General features: G+C 32.5%; 1 pseudogene; it reads left to right on the top strand.

Annotated features, from left to right (window-relative positions):
* Nucleotides 1-2,491: 2,491 nt before the first annotated feature.
* On the top strand, nt 2,492-7,109 carry LOC120126280 (annotated as a pseudogene).
* Nucleotides 7,110-17,254: the final 10,145 nt, after the last annotated feature.

The following is a 17,254-nucleotide window of genomic DNA, read 5'->3' as shown; positions in this document are numbered from 1 at the left end:
TCTATCATATCATCATCTACTATGGTCTGTCACATTAATATTATTGACTGTCATATTAGTATAGTGAACTATTAGGGAGGCCATGGGTTGAATCAAGTCAAATTTTCGGCATACCCAAACATGACCTAAAAATTAAACACCTTTATTCTACCTAATCCGACCTGAGTTTAGGAGAATCACATTCAATCAAATTTTTTCGATTAAAATATTTATCCGTTGCAACCTCTATATACAATTCATTTTTATTAGATAAAATAAATATACAATAAATAATAATATAAAAATGTGTATTATTGCAATTATTCTTAAATATATAAGAGATAATTTTGATGTTATATTAGTTCAAGTTGATTATTTTATCTTAAAACTAAACTTGACCTAACCTCACCACATCTTTTAAAAAATCTAAACAAACCCGATTTTCCAAAAAAAAAAAAAATCAATCAAACTAAGTTGGATTGGGTTGAAACTCGAACAGTCCAAATAAAATACTCATCCCTAATCGATGCGTCAGCACATAATTATCAATACTATTTTATATTAATCAATTGATCAAAATATTTTTTTTCTCATTTTAAAGATCACATTGTATGTAAAATATGTCAAACAAAATAAAAGTAATGTTGATTACAATATTAAAGACGTTTTTTTAAATCCTCATAATATTATGCTTAATACAAAATTAAGTAACTAAATTATATTTTTTTTTATAAATAATGATATGATTTTGAAATAAAAAATGAGAATATAAGAGGTTTTGAAATAAAATTAAACGTATGATTTTTTTTGTAATATGATTTTGTGAAAATCTCATTTTTTTTAAATTTAACAAATTAAAAAAAATGAAGATTTAAAATTTCTAATTTAAATAAAACTTTTTTGAGAAAAAAAGTGTGACAAGATAACTTGAGAAATTAAATAATATAGATTAACGATCGAGTGATCATTTTATTATAAATCAATAATTTTTGTGATTGTAGGATATTTTTTAAACTTTAGTCATAAATATAATGATAAATAAAGAAATTTATTTAAGTATCAATGTCTATTAAAGTAGTTTATCAAATAGAAAAAAAATACTTTGTAGGTAGATGGAAGATCGTTCAATGCGTTAAATCTCTTTTTTCTCGTCTCCTTCGTTACTTTGTCTAGGGGAGTATATAATTTAATTCAGTTCATTTTTCTAAAATTTGTTGAACATATTTTAATTTTTTATTTGGTTTGATTAATTTTTCCCTCAACATGAATAAACTCATATTTCGACCACCACGTCGGTCGCTATTCTGACCACCATTGACCATCGTTGTGAAATATCAATGACTCAATTTTCTACCGAACATGTCTTCCCTTAATGTGGTGTCTATTCTCACTTGGTTCTTGCTCCCGTCTGTTGGGTAATCTCCTCCCTCGTAGTCTCTCTCTTGTTTTTTGCCATCCAAGATTTGAGCTTTACCTAACTAGCAACCTCTGAATGATCTTTTCCTTTATGCATCTGTTAATGAGTTCAAGGCCTTGTCGGTTAATGAGTTCAAGGACCAGGAAATCTGCTACTCACTGTGAGATTCTAATCATGCAGCGTAGAGACGGTAAGTACACGAGCAGAGTGGAAAAATAATATTAATAAAATATTTTCCGATGTTTAATGGATAGTTCAAAAATTAATGAAAAAATACCATGTCACTGCAGTGCTAGACAAAAAACGATAGACTGAACTGCCAAAAATGTTTAATATTCAAAGTTGAGTGACTACATTATAAAATATTAAATTTTAGTGACCAAAATAAGAATGAAATGATAATGAGTGATGAATGATGTAATTTATCTAATTTTTTTTATAATATTTTTAAAAAATAAAATTTAAAGTACATAAAATACTAATAATTCATATATAATATTATTTTCACTTTTTATAATCATAAAATATTTATTTTTATATTACAAAATAATTAAAATTAACTCTAAATTAAATAAAAATAAACTATTTTTGATGGCCTAGGGCATTGCCGACTGATTCCGGAGGCTTTCAGATGGCCGTGATATGATTTGACATGCTGCTGTATTACTCTAAATTTTTGGTTTCATTATATTGTTCATCCATAAATTTTCATGTACTTGCCGTTGTTTTTATGCATGTATACAGTTTATGTGGAAATTAGAACCTACGATGTTTGTTTGTTTTCCTTTCTCTGAATCATGATAACATTGTTACTACACTGCGTTAAATCATAATCTCAAGCTTCTTATAATTTTAGATTACCGCATTCTCTAAGGACCTTTATCCACAGTAAACTTCAGTTTTAATTTCAGGTATTTAGTTTTTTATTATTATTATTATTATTATTTATTTTTATTCAGTGTTCATGAATTTTTTTATAATAATCTACTCAAGTACCAGCTTCAAGCAGCGTTCTGTGTTTCTTGTTTTTTTGTGATGTTTTACTCATAAAAGTCTTCTTTTTTATTAACTAAGTCTCCTGTGGATGGAATTCCAATGCTCCTTACACCAGAGGAGTCTACTCAAATCCAGGTATGTGCTTTATTGGTTATTCTTGTTTCAATGTTGTGGTAAAAAATCAAAAATTTATGCTCTCTCTTCCCCCTAAATTGTGTAACACTGGGTCATATTAAGGGGATGAGAGGTGATCTTTTTTTATTCTTGATTGCCTTTCAACTAAATTATCTTTTAAGACATGAATTGAAATTCTGTAAAGTTTGATTCTCTGTAAAGAAGGGATGCACTTGTTTGTCAGATGCTTGATGGTGTACTTTACAGTGATTTTACTCTCAAGACATGATTTTTACTTGGGTATTTCCTAGCAGTACAAATATCTAGCAAAATTTAAAGACCAGTTGCTATGAGAACTTATGGTATGTGCATTCACCTTTTTTTCCCTGAACCCTTAGGGGGTGTTTGGTTCAAGGAATGTGAAATTCTCATGGGATGAGAATCCTACATTCCCATGTTTGGTTGGTCGTGAATCTCATTCCCGGTAATGTTTTATTACCAATAGTAGATTTTTTGGGGTATATTACCGGGAATGTCATTACATCCCTTCCCTTAGGTATTGTAACATTACCGGCGTTTTGGACTAAAATGCCCTTAAATTTTTTTTTTCAAAAATATCCTTCATTGAATAATAAAAATTCTACGAAGGTTAAATTATAAATTTATCCTTAAATTATTTTAGATTTACAAAAAAAAATCTATAATTAAAATTTTATATGAAGTTCAGTGGTTAAAAAAAATGACCCTTTCATTAAACCTTTTTTATATTTTTAATTTTGTAAAAAAATTATAATAATATTATGAATTTAATTTTTTAAAGAAAATATATAAATATTTTACAATTTGTAATATTATACAAATATATAATAAGGACAATTTGGTCAAATATACATTCCAATAATCTTTTATTCTTTTAACCAAATACGGTAATCTTACATTCCTGCTAAATCAACCAAACACAAAATACAACATTCCCAGTAATCCTATTCCCTGGTAATCTTTTATTCCCACTGGTAATCTTACATTCCGTGAACCAAATGCACCCTTAATCTTTTAACCCTTAACAGTAACCACGTGACACCATAAAATTCTAAAAGTTTCTTGGGCTTGTTGTCTTCATATATTTTGAATATTCCATTTTAACTGTCTTCAGTTAACAATTATACAGAATAGAATTGGAGCAGATATCATAATGGCCCTTGATGATGTGGTGAAAACTACTAGTATTGGTCCACGAATTGAGGAGGCCATGTATCGTACCCTTCGTTGGATAGACAGATGCATAGCTGGTAGTCATTGTTAAGACTAAACATTACTTATAGTTCACGCATGGTAGATTAACCATTTGGCTGAGAATCATAGTACTTGCCAATGTTTTAAGTTTTAAATATGTATTTTGCCTTGTCTGCCTGCCCTCTAGCTTGCTGGGGTAGATTATCTTTTATCAGACTTGTTTGCATGGTCTTTTAAAGTATTTTTAAAAAGTTCTTACAGTGTGTTATAATCATACAAAGCAACCTAATGTTGTTGTTGATTGTCATCACTTGGATCTCTCAGTTTTCCATCTTTCATTTAACGTGGCTCTTTCTGGTGTCCATTTTAAGTCATTGTTATTCATTAGTAGTTTGTTCATTCTCTTAATGGTGGCATTCCTATTGAGTTAGACTCTTTTTTGCTGCCTTGATCTTATGGACAGCTCATAAAAAGCCACATGAACAGAATTTGTTTGGTATAGTACAAGGTGGTTTAGATCCAGTACTAAGGTGAATCTCTGATCTTCTTCCAACCATGCTTTTTGATGTGAGTTTTACCCTCTTTTCATGATACTTTGACTTTTTACCCTTTTGATACTTGTTCTAATCAGGGATATCTGTGTTCGAGGATTGGTGGATCGAAATTTACCGGGGTATGTGCATTCTATATCAAGGAATAATGCATGCTATGTTTCCTTTGAAGATGACTTATAGTTCATGTAATCAGATCTATAACATTTCAAGATCCGAGTTGCTTTCTGGGAGTAAAAAAGTAAAAGGTTGAGTTGACTAAAGAAAAATTGTTTGTTTAAGCTATTGAATAGAGTCCTACTCATTTTATGTTTGCTTTGAATATACTTTTACAGCAGATGATCAAATCTTGATGTTTCATACTTCAGCTAGTTTCGATAGAATTTTCCACTTTGCATTTCAATATCTAAATCAATTTCTAGGTCTAGAAAATAATTGGTTTTACTAGTACCAGCATATAAAATGATTGATTATTTTAGAAAATACAACTCCAATATCTAAATCCCTGTAATTTCTAGCATTATTATTCTCTAGGGGGCCGGGGGGTGGTGCTGTTAGAGCTAAGATAACCTAGTTGCCTGCTAAAGATTCAATATACGACAAGTTGAATTAACTTAGCTCACTTGTGTGAAAGGTATGCAATTGGTGGTCTTGCAGGCGGTGAAGATAAAGATTCATTTTGCCGTGTTGTAGCTCAGTGTACTGCAGCACTTCCTGAAGATAAACCGCGATATGTCATGGTATAAATGAGTTTTATAACTGTAATCTACATCCTTAGATTCTGATGAATTGCACTTTCTTTTCTCCATTTAGATTGCTGTAAAGCATTATATATATATATATGATTGGTTCATTTCAGGGTGTGGGGTATCCACTGGATATTGTTGTCTGTAGTGCCTTGGGTGCTGACATGTATGACTGTGTTTATCCTACTCGAACTGCTCGTTTTGGCACTGCTCTTGTCCCGGAGGTGATATATTTACAAAGTTTTTGAGAGTTAATATTCTCGATTTTGTCACTAGTTGCAATGCATGATGTTTACGGCAGTAGTTGCTATTCTTTCTGTTTGCGTATGACTTTCTCATTGTATGCATTACCATAACTTGTGCCTTGCATGTTTTGTTTATCCTTTATCTACAACCTATCTCTATTTTTCTTGGATCACATGTATCTGAAACTTATGTCAAGCATATTTTCAGACATGGATACGGGGATATGATTCTCTAAGGACCCTCCAAATAAGTGAAAAAACTTAAGGAAAAATTGAAGATGTATGTGTTAAGACACATATCCTATCACTAACACTTGAGTTCGAGTAACATAGTATAGTAATGTTAAAAGTTCGATCTCGTTCACCTCCCTATGAATTTAAAGCCTGTTAGTTATACCCAATTTTATTTAAAATATGAATTTAGTATTCTGATGTCATTAAAGCACTTAATGCAGGGAGTGCTTAGACTCAAGAACAAAGCGATGGCTGAGGATACTCGCCCTATTGATCCCATGTGCTTGTATGGTATGCATTACATGATAAAATTGCTGAAAATTGTTAATATATGAATTTAGTTTTTGCTATATTAAACTTTCTGCCCAATATAGGTATGCAAGAACTATACGAGGGTCTACATTCATTCTCTTGTAACAAAGGATGCTATGGGATCTCAGCTTTTTTCATATCATAATTTATACTATATGATGCAGGTACAACCTTAAAGTCTATATGTTTTAAGCTTTGTTGCTTTCATGTTTACTTTATTTTAATGATCGATAGTATATCTTTGCCAATTTCAGCTTAGCAGAAATCTACACTCATCCATAGTCCAGGGGAAGTTTCCCGAGTATGTTTTCCTCTTGCTTTCTCCAACTTTCATTTTTCTTCCTCATTTCCTTCTTTGCAGTATAAGAAAATTAACTGTTCTTAGTCTTTTTTACAGGCTTGTATGCAACTTTTTGCAGAAAATGGTATTTTGATCCCACTTCCTTCCTTCCATTGATTTCTTTAAAATGCTGAAGGGTTTTCCCTGTCATGCTTAACATCCTCTATCTTATAATTTTGTCGGGTAATCTACTTCAATCTGTCATTTTTCCAAAACATTCTTTGATTGTGATTGGCTCAAATTTAAAAATTATTTTGAAGTTCCGTTTTCTTCGTTAGTTTAAGTGATGAAATACCGTCTTATATTCACTGCCAATATGAGTACGAGGGCATCTATTACATTGCCACATCACCCGTTGTTAACCTTACACCAGTTACCATCTCCCCAGAAACAAGGGAAGAAAAAATTTGCTTAACAATCTTTTTAGAGCAGTATACTACTATTTAGAAACCCTTTCACCTATAACAAGGTATATTATGCTTGCTTGCTAGTATGTACAAATCGTAGCTTAAAGCATCAAAAGTTCAGAACTTCAAGTTTCTGAGCAGCTGAAGCAAAGGGCTGGTATCTAGGTTTTCAAGCTTTGACACTTGGATGGTGATCATGTAATTTTTTTTATCATTCATTTGTTATCTCTTTTTTCGATTGGTTTCATGGTTGACAAGCATCATGATCATGATTTTCCATCATAGATACCATCCTATCTGCACGAACTATGCAACGTGCGCGTGTGTATATATGTGTTGAATAATTTTAACTGAATATGAGATTTTGCACTGTCTTGTAGTATCCTAAAGGAGATGTCCCTGAATGGTTCCTCAATGCCATGGAAGTTGCTGAAATCGATATCTCTTCATGGCGTGCTCCTCTTCGTAACGATTAACTAAACAAAGTTGAATTCTGGTGTTATTTGTTTCAGCTTTCTGAGGTTGAGATGAAACAAATCTAGGTAACCATGTAGAGCGGCATAAATTTTGATAGCATATAACATGCCTGCTGCTTCACCCCACGTCCATCAAATGTGTTAAAGTCCTAGGCTGGTTCCTATAGGCTGCTTCACCCCTCTTTCGTCAGAAATGTCCTCCGACGAAGGAGCTCGCTTCTTGGCTAGAAAAAGTATAGGTTTGAGCGCCATCTTTTAATGTCGGTCAAAATAGTGGTGAAAGAACTCGAGTTAGCCAACTAAAAACACGACTTCAACCACTATTTTTTGGCTACTTAATCTTTGTTTTACATTCATTTGATGTAGGTGTTAATCCCAGCTTACTTTTCTATATGTGAATGTAAGCCAATCATTATCACATTAACCATAGGTTTATCTCAAGCTTTATAAAACTAGTGCATGATCTACCATTTAATTTTAACTGTGAAACGTCTTATATAGCTCATGACAAATCATTTTAGTTATTGCTAATATTGGGCAAAGCCTATCATGGAAAATGTTAATAAGGAATAATTTACTACATTTCTCTATATATTATTATGCACTCATTTCGTTTGTCCTTAAATGCAATTGGTTATCTTATAATTAAAATTTTATAAATGTAAATATAAATTTAATGATATTGTCTAAACTGTTGGGAATTGTTTCTTACCAATGAAATAGGTGAGAATGACATTCTCACCATTGTTTGTAAATAGTTGACACTATTAATAATGAATCCTTATCGCACAAAGGAAATACATGCAAACCAAATTTGAGAATGATTTCTCGAATGATTATCCCTAATAAATTAAGTATTTCTTCAGCCGAGCATATCTCGACTTGCATTTCCAGCTAACATCGATCTGATCCTCTTAGAATGATAAATTTGTATATAAATTATTCTAAATGTTATAAGTTAATAAATTAATTCTTTTTTGACTCTCTTAAATGATAATATAATAATTTAATCTTTATAATATTATATGATAATACAATAGTTTAGGGTTTAGGTGGATGGTTTAGGGTTTAGGATTCAATACTTAGGATTTAGTGCTTAGGGTTCCTCAATGAAGTCTACATATTAACATTTTGTTCTTTCTTTTTCTATGCTCAAAAGTAACCTTTACAATTTATCTATCTTTTCAATGGCTAAGATAGAACCACTCCCCTTTTTCAAAGGATAAAAAGAGTGTAAACAAGAAACCTCTTAAAGGAAGGTGTTTACAATTTAAGCTCACTAAAAACACACTATTTACAAGAGAAAAATGAATAAAAGAGTTAAAACCTTTCCTCTTGATAAATGCTTGGATAGGTGTTGTGTAACTTTCTTAAAGTGTCCTGAACTTGTTTTTTTATGTTAGAATGAGTTACTAGCCATTTATAGCTGTTGAGGATGATTTGGAGCCGTTGGAAGCTGAAAAATATACAATTCTGCACAGGGATTTTGAAACTTTCTAAGGGGGTTTTGAAACCTGTCTTTAAAAATATGATTGTTGGAAGGGGGTTTCGAAACCTATAGGGGGTTTAGAAACCTTATGGCAATTTTTTACTACCGCCTTAGGGGTTTCGAAACCTCCTAAAAACTTGAATTATTTTTGCAATGCTTAAACAAATTCAATTATGTCCAAAAATATTTTTCCTCTTATTTGTTATATCAAAATATTGATTCTACAATATCCCCTTTTTGATATAAAAAAACCTTTGAAAAATGGTTTTTGTTAAAAGCTCCCCCTTTGAAAAACATTTGATGAAAAAGAAAAATATTTTGAAAATATTTAAGCACCCCTTTTTCATTCTTAAAATTTAATTTTTCAAACTTATAATTCTCCTCCTTTTTGTTATATAAAAAATAATTCAAACTTTAAGGTTAAAAAAATAACAAAGAAGATTAAGTAGAAATTCTAACATAAAAGTCATTTGAAAGATCAAAGCTACTCCTCAACAAATGCATTAAAAAAACTAAAAAATTTAGACACTTCATAGAATATTGAATTTCAATAAGATAAAGAAGCACATTAGTAGTACATGAAATTCAATAAATCCAAGTCTAAACAACTTAATGCAATATTAACTTAAGACATTAAAGTTCATATGCATAAAGCTATAAAAATGTTATGCATTTGAGAAATTGATATCAATTGTTAGTGATATATCATTTACAATAAAATCACAAGCATAAACATTTAAATTTAAGGTCAAAAATAAGAAAAATTTGTTTAAAACAACATGAAAGACAAATTTAACCAAAAATCATTATGATTAAAAAAATCATTTATGAAAAATCATTAAAAGATTTAAAATGTTCACCATAACACATTTTAACATACATGAGATTGAAAAATAACAAACGATCATTTATGTTTAAAAACTCATGTATGCATAAAACAAATAGGCAACCAATAATGTAAAAAAAACATTAAGTCTAGAGGTTAGCCATTCCTCATCAAGTGTGTCTAGAGCATTTGAATATCTTCACTTTTGTCACCATTGCTCCCACACACCTACAAGTGACATTTATTTGGATTTTGGTATCAAAATTGCTTTGAATCCTTGATTGTTAGTGCTAATGTCCCTTGTTCCTTTAGGAACTCATACTTGTCTAATTTTGAATCATTTCCCTTTCTTTAAAGAACAAGTATGTTCCATGTGACCATGGAAATGGCAAAGTAAGCATTTTGCCATTTTTAATCATGATGAATTGTTTTGAGAAATTATTTCTTTTTCTTTTGTTAAGCATTCAAGTTTAACTTTCAAATCAAAATTTTCTTTTTCCAAATCATTTATTTTGACTTTTGAAAGCTTAAAATAATTTTTCAAAATTTCATTTTGTTTTTCAAAATAAAGTTTTGCTTTCAAAATCAAATCATTTTGAATTTTGAAATTTGTTTCTTATATTTGAAATTCGTGGTCTCAAATTCCAAATACAACTCATCATATGCATCTTGTAACTCTTTAAATGAATAAGAATTTGAATCATAAGAGTTAGAAGTTACCATTAAATCTTCTTCGATGGCCATGAGACATAAGTTGGCTACTTTATCATCATCGGAGTTGTCTTCATCACTCCAAGCCGCCACAAATGCATTCTTTTTGCTTGATCCCTTCTTCTTTAGGAGATGACATTCATAGTTGACATGTCCTATCCTTTGGCACTCAAAACACATCGGGGGACCTTTATTCTTACTAGATTCATTCTTCACTTCTTTTCTTTTGGAAGACATGAATTTAGAGAATTATTGAAGAACTTGGTCATTTCTTCATCTTCATCCTCTTCTTCACTTGAGGTACTTTCATTTTGAGTAGAGGATTTCAAGGCAACACGTTTTTCTTTCTTCTCTTCTTCTTGTTCTTTCTCATTTTCCATCATCTCATTAGTGAGAAGGGAGCAAATAAATTTATCAAGCGAGAGAGACTTTGACTTTTTCACTTCGATGATCGTCTTCCTCTTCGATTGCCAAAATTTTGGAAGAGAATATATCATCTTCCTAATAAGCTTCTTGTTAGGGATTATCTCCCCATATCCCTTGAGACCATTGATTCCTTCATGAGTGACTTGGAGCTTGTCCCAAATCTCCTTGGCATTTGAACAAGAGGAGACTCTTCCATATTCATCTGGGCTTAATGCACAAAACAAAATGTGCATGGCCTTAACATTGAGTTGGAATTTTTCCTTCTTGTTTTCACTCCACTCTGCCATAGCTCTAGTTGGAGTAGAATAACACGTCAAGATAGAGGTCCAATCTCCTAGATCATTAGCTTGAATGAAGAGCATCATCATATTCTTACAATAGACATAATTAGCTCCATTGAAATTTGGTGGCTTGTTAACCGGTTGAGAATCTTCAATGTAGTAGAACCCGGAGGTTGAAGCCATCTTTCTTGGTTGATTGAGTAAGTTGATAGAGCTCTCCAAGGACCTTATCATGGTTGTTAAACTGTAGATAGAGACTGTAACACCCAAACTCGTACCCGACCCGGATACGAGTCCGAGATGTCACATTGACTTTTTAAAACGATGTTCTTCCAAAATAACCAAATATTTGAACTCATTTTAAGAAAATACAATGATATATTATTGAATTATTCTTCATTATAAAAATTTAAGGCAAAAACGTATTCATGAACAGTAAAATAAGGTATGAACAGTGCCGTGAACAGTGCACCGATGCACTAAAATTTCGAAGCAATATTGTGAATCGATGCACTGCTACAGTGACTTTCGTAAAACGTTCATAAAATTCGTAAAAATTTAACCGTTCATTACTATACATTTACATAAATACGTTTAAAACATTACAAAACTTGATCAGAGCATAAATACTTAATTTACCAACTTTGTTTACATGCCAACCTACTTTCTCATAATAAAACATATTATTTAATCTACTTCTGATCTGACCTTCAAATGGAGTTATGTTGTTCTGCTAAGCTTAGCTTTGATCTTCCTGCTTCTCAGTACCTACGTGTAAATCGCTTATACACTAAGTCATAGACTTAGTGAGACATAAAAATATAATAATAACGTATTCCGTATGAATATGAACATTCAATCTATCCATTCAATCATGTCATATGCAATTCAATATAAACAATAATACTATGGTAACATATAACTATAATAATACACTTACCTTTGATAACCTTTTATAGGCCCATGCACATTTTTGAGAACTCAAGGTATTCGAGTACATTGAGGTTGTGTACTATTGTTGTCACCACAGCTCGTATGGGGTCCTACTAGGGGCTATGAAATTTTGTCCCGAAGGACCTATGTACTGTATTTGTCCCGAAGGACCACTCCTTAAGAACCATATACATATTCCAATGGATCAAATATGTCTCAAAAGACCCTGTAAATGTTCCAAAGGATACATATACGTCCCGAAGGACCACGTAGAACCCTCGACTCTTGGCATGCCAACTATACCTATAGTTCTCATATTCGTATACCATGGGCATTATTCTTATGTTTCATATGTTCATGTATTCATGTCATTTCTCTTGTGATCACATAGCTCATATCATTTATCATATCACATGTGCATTTGAATCTATTCACATATATCATTTATCAAATCATATGAACATATATACTTTATGCATGTATCATAGTAATTATCATGTATGCATGTTCATAACTATTGTACTATGAAAATCAACATAGGAATTAGACTTATCACAAGTCTTATTCCATTGTACCATACTTATAGTATGCACTCACCTATATCCCTTTGCCTTTTCCTCGATCGATCTTACTTGTCACTTGTTTCGGAACTTGTTTAGGCTCAATATCTTTATTGGAGACCTACAGAGAGAAGAAGAAGAAGAAGAAGATAAGCTTCCAGATGCCCATTCAACCCCCATGCTTATCTCTTAAATAAAAGATAAATATCTTTTTCATGAAAAGACCACCTTACCCTTCATACTTTCCTTCCTCACAATTTAATCCAATACCAAAATTTATCACTTTAAAATTTTGAACTTTTCAATAAATTCTACTTTAATCACTAACTTTTGAACTTTTTACAATTTGGTCACTAACCCATAGTTTGGGATGTTACAAAGACCCACTCTGATACTAATTGTTGGGCTCGAATGATCAACCGAAATATGCCAAGAGGGGGTGAATTGGCTTTTTGAAAATTTAAGGAAATAAGGAGAAAGGATAGGAACGATTTGCACAATGATTTATAGTGGTTCAACTTCCTCAATGAAGTCTACATCCACTAACTTAGCTTCTCACTAAGGATATCTTGTTCTTTCTTTTTCTAGGCTCAAGAGTAACCTTTACAATTTCTCTATCTTTTCAATGGCTAAGATAGAATCATTCCCTTTTTACAAAGGATAAAAAGAGTGTAAACAAGAAACCTCTCAAAGAAGGTGTTTACAATTTAAACTCACTAAAAACACACTATTTACAAGAGAAAAATGAATAAAAGAGTGAAAAACTTTTCTCTTGATGGTCAATGCTTGGATAGGTGTTGTGTAACCTTCTTCAAGTGTCTTGAACTTGTTTTTATATGTTGGAATGATTTACTAGCCGTTTCTAGCCGTTGAGGATGATTTGGAGCCGTTGGAAGCTGAAAAATCTACAATTTTGCATAGGGGTTTCGAAACCTGTCTTTAAAAATATGGCCATTGGGAAAAGGGGTTTCGAAACCTATAGGGGGTTTCGAAACCAGTCCCAAAATTACCTAGTTTCACCTTTTAAAATCTTTATTATTTTTGCAATGTTTCTAAACCTCCTAAGGGGATGTGAAACCAGACCCAAAATTACATAGTTTACCTTTTAAAATCTTAAAAACTTGAATTATTTTTGCAATGTTTGAACAAATTCAATTAAGTCCAAAAACATTTTTGTCCTTATTTGTTACATCAAAATATTGGTTCTAGAAAATTGATGAAGAAAACTGAAAAAAGTATGGATTCTAACCAATTTACCAACCATTAAATAGTCACGAGTTCATCATGCCATGAGACCAACCAAATTTGACACCATTATTGTAAAATTAAAGTATATAATATTTATTAAAAATTATAGATTAATTATTTGTTTTTTTCTATTTACGATTGATTTTGTATTGGTATATTAATTGGTTTCCTATATTATGTTGATGTCGTGATCGATATTTGACCAATTCTTGCTTATTAATGGCCATTCCCTTTCTTAGGACAAATTATGTGGACGTTCCTCTATCAAAAACTCAAGTCAACACATGGTTCCTACACTAAATTGAAGACTTCAATTTTAAGTCTTTGTATTTGTACACTTTTATTCTTCCTTCTATAGAGGATTCATCATGATTTTTATATGATATTTTATTACTCATAATATTTGAAATTTAAAGTTAAAATTATTATACATTTATTTTTGAAACAAAAATATTATACATTTTTTTATAACTAACTCGTAGCAGGTTGCTGGTGGCGTTTGTAATTGTGTTTCTCATTCTGCTCAGTTTGATCATTCGACCTGTCACTTTGTTTCCTTCACGATGTACATGGACAGCTACTAATTCCCACTTCAATCGCAGCATTTCATTTATGTGTATCCAAAGCGTTGACTCGAGGTTCCTAAGCGTTTTGTCATTTATCTCTGCACACATCTTTACTATCAACTTTGATTAGCAACTTGCATGTCCTAAGCTCTCATGCAGCCTTCAGACCTTCGAACACTCCCCATAGTTTCGCTTCAAGGACGAAGTATGGCCCGATTACCTTGTGAAAGTTTATTTTTCACTCCCCATTCTCGTCCCTTATTACTCCTCCGCAAGATACCATCCCATTAAATCTATCAACTGCACCGTCTGTGTTTACATCAAAGATGGCACTAAAATAATAGCTATGGCTTCTTTAAAGTTTGAATAACTAATTCATTGTACATGGCCAAATTCCTCTTAGTCTTTACCATCCACAATAGTGATACATAAGTTCAAAATAAATTATCGGTACATAATTATTTTATAAAAATATAGTAAGTGGCGATGACATCATTTAAACAAATGGTCTCTCACTATAACATTATTTTGTTGAGTCAATTGACTATTAAAAGTTATAAAATGATCCTTCAATTATAGGATGTTACTTTGTTGAGTATCATGATTATTAAAAGTTATAAAATGGTTACTTGACTATTCATATGCTTCAAACTTGTCCTTTTATGTTAAAAATTGACGACAATCTAAGCTGGAAATTAACTCGCTGATCGAGATATGATACAATTTTATCACAAAATCTCAAATGACTATCATATCACAGTCAACATGTTAACTTCTAGTTCAGATGATTGTCAATTTTCTCACGGAATAAGATGAGTTTGGATCATATGAATAGTCGTGTGACTATTTTGTAACTTTTAATAGTCGAAGACTCAACAAAGCAAAGCCCTATAATCGGAGGACCATTTTATAACTTTTAATAATTGAAAACTTAACAAAATAGCGTCCTATAGTCTGAGACCATTTGTGTACTTTACCCTATAAAATAATATTCATTATGATATATATCTTCCACCATACTTTCAAGCAAAAGTGAAGTTATGATGTAAGGCTCTTCTGATGCCTTAACAATTGATTGTGGATCTAGGAAGGAAGCAAACAACCTGCACAAGTGAATGGCTCAAAAGAGAGGGTAAAGGGTGGTAGACGTATGGTGAATGGGTGGGCTGTTTAAAATGAGTGATGGAAGCGGAAGATGGTTGATATGGCTATGGTTATGGAGATGAAACAAAGGGGATGGAAGTGAGGATAGTATCTTGAAGAAGTCTCAAAGAAGAACCAATGCTATAGAGAGCAAAGACCCAGACTTTATATTGCTTCTACAAGGGGTGGTGTTAAGTACTTTGACCCACTAGTTATATGAACTAGGAACCAGAAGTATCAAGACGAAAAGGAAGGGGTTGACGCCACAAGTATAAAATACTTGATAAGTCGATAAAAGTCGCCAAGAATTAAGGAAGAGAATAATCTCACTTATATTAATAAAAAATGGTCTGCTTACAAATGAAATAGGAAAGCCTATTTATAGTTTTTGAAGGGACTTGGCCGAATAGGTACATGTTGGTTCGGCTAGCCCTTGTACCTTCCTAAAATGACATGTTTTAAATGCTAAAAGAGATGATGGTTCGGCCCTTGATGGAAGGAAATGATCCTTGGCCGAATAACACTTGTATCCCTTTACTTTGGCGCCAAATGGGAGAGAAGATGATGCTTGGTTGAATGGTTAAATGGCTCTTCATCTTGGCGCCTAAATGAACCACATACAAGGCACATGGGGGCTGATCATATGCAAAGCACATGGGTGTTCTAGGGAGCCTTGTGGTGCAGCCCTTTGCATGGGATGATGGCTGGTCATGTGTTCCCTTCTTAGGCGTGCATGTGTCTCCTCCAAGCTAGCTTGAGTGTGGAGCTAGCTAACAAGCATGGGCTGTTTTGTGAACAAGCTTCCTAACCGAATCCTTATGAGCTTCATAACAGCACGTTCAACTATATTCAGCTACCATTGAAATCATTTTTGACAATTCAGCTCCAAATAGTTCAACTAGCTGAGTTTAGCTAGCCTTGAGCTCCTCCAGCTGAATTGAGCTTTCCTTAATGTTCCATGAGCTGCCTTGTCCTTTGTGAGCTGTTTGTAAGCTGCATAGGATGTCCAAATCACCCACCAAGCTACCTCAACGTTCATCACACTCCATTGTACCTATATGTGCAAGGAAATAAGGTAAGTCCATGATATTGAGCTAAGACGAGCTAAATACCTTGCTGCCATATAAGAATATGGTAATGTGAGCTATGATTGAAGGTCATGAGCTAAATATATCATCTCATAATATGTGTAAGATAATGCATGAAGCTTAAGAGCTAATATGAATGCATATGATCTATTAAAACGAATTATAATGATGCTGCCTTGATGTATATAATGTAATCATGCTTAATATGATTATAAAACTATCCTAATATGCTTAAATATCAATGTATATGTTGTGTTCATACTAAGTTATTCTTTAACTATTAAAACATTATATAACATAACATAGGAGGGTGTTAAGTTATTAAATGAATCAAAAGCTTCAAGACACTTAGTCAGGAGAACTTCCCTGAATTGTTTGGCCCTTGACCTAGTAATGGAACCTTGTGGCATGACTTTCGGATCTGGGGTAGGTGCGACCATATCATCCCCCCTTCTTTTAAGTGATTTGTCCCCAAATCATGTCCATCCTCAAAGGGTGATAAGTCAGTGATGTTAAATGAGGCACTGACGCCACCAATCTCACTGGGTAATTCGAGTTTATAGGCATTGTCGTTGATCTTTTCTACAATCTGAAATGGGCCATCTCCTCGGGGTAGTAGTTTAGACTTCCTTTGGTTTGGGAATCTTTCCTTCCTAAAGTGTACCCAAACCCAATCTCCCACGTCAAAAGTTACCTTATTCCTTCATTTGTTCGCTTGCTGTTCATATTGTCTCGTTCTCCTTTCAATGTTGTCCTTGACTTGTTGATGGAGTCTTTTAACAAATTCTGCCTTGTTCTTTCCATCTTTATTTACTATATGATCACAAGGTAAAGGAATTAAGTCCAAAGGAGTTAAAGGATTGAAACCATACACTACCTCAAATGGAGAATATTTGGTTGCCGAGTGAATGGTTCGGTTGTATGCAAACTCCA

The sequence above is a fragment of the Hibiscus syriacus genome, unplaced genomic scaffold (genome assembly GCF_006381635.1).
Source record: "Hibiscus syriacus cultivar Baekdansim isolate YM2019G1 unplaced genomic scaffold, ASM638163v2 tig00110457_pilon, whole genome shotgun sequence".
NCBI lineage: Eukaryota > Viridiplantae > Streptophyta > Magnoliopsida > Malvales > Malvaceae > Hibiscus > Hibiscus syriacus.
This window is presented reverse-complemented; position numbering and strand designations above follow the sequence as displayed.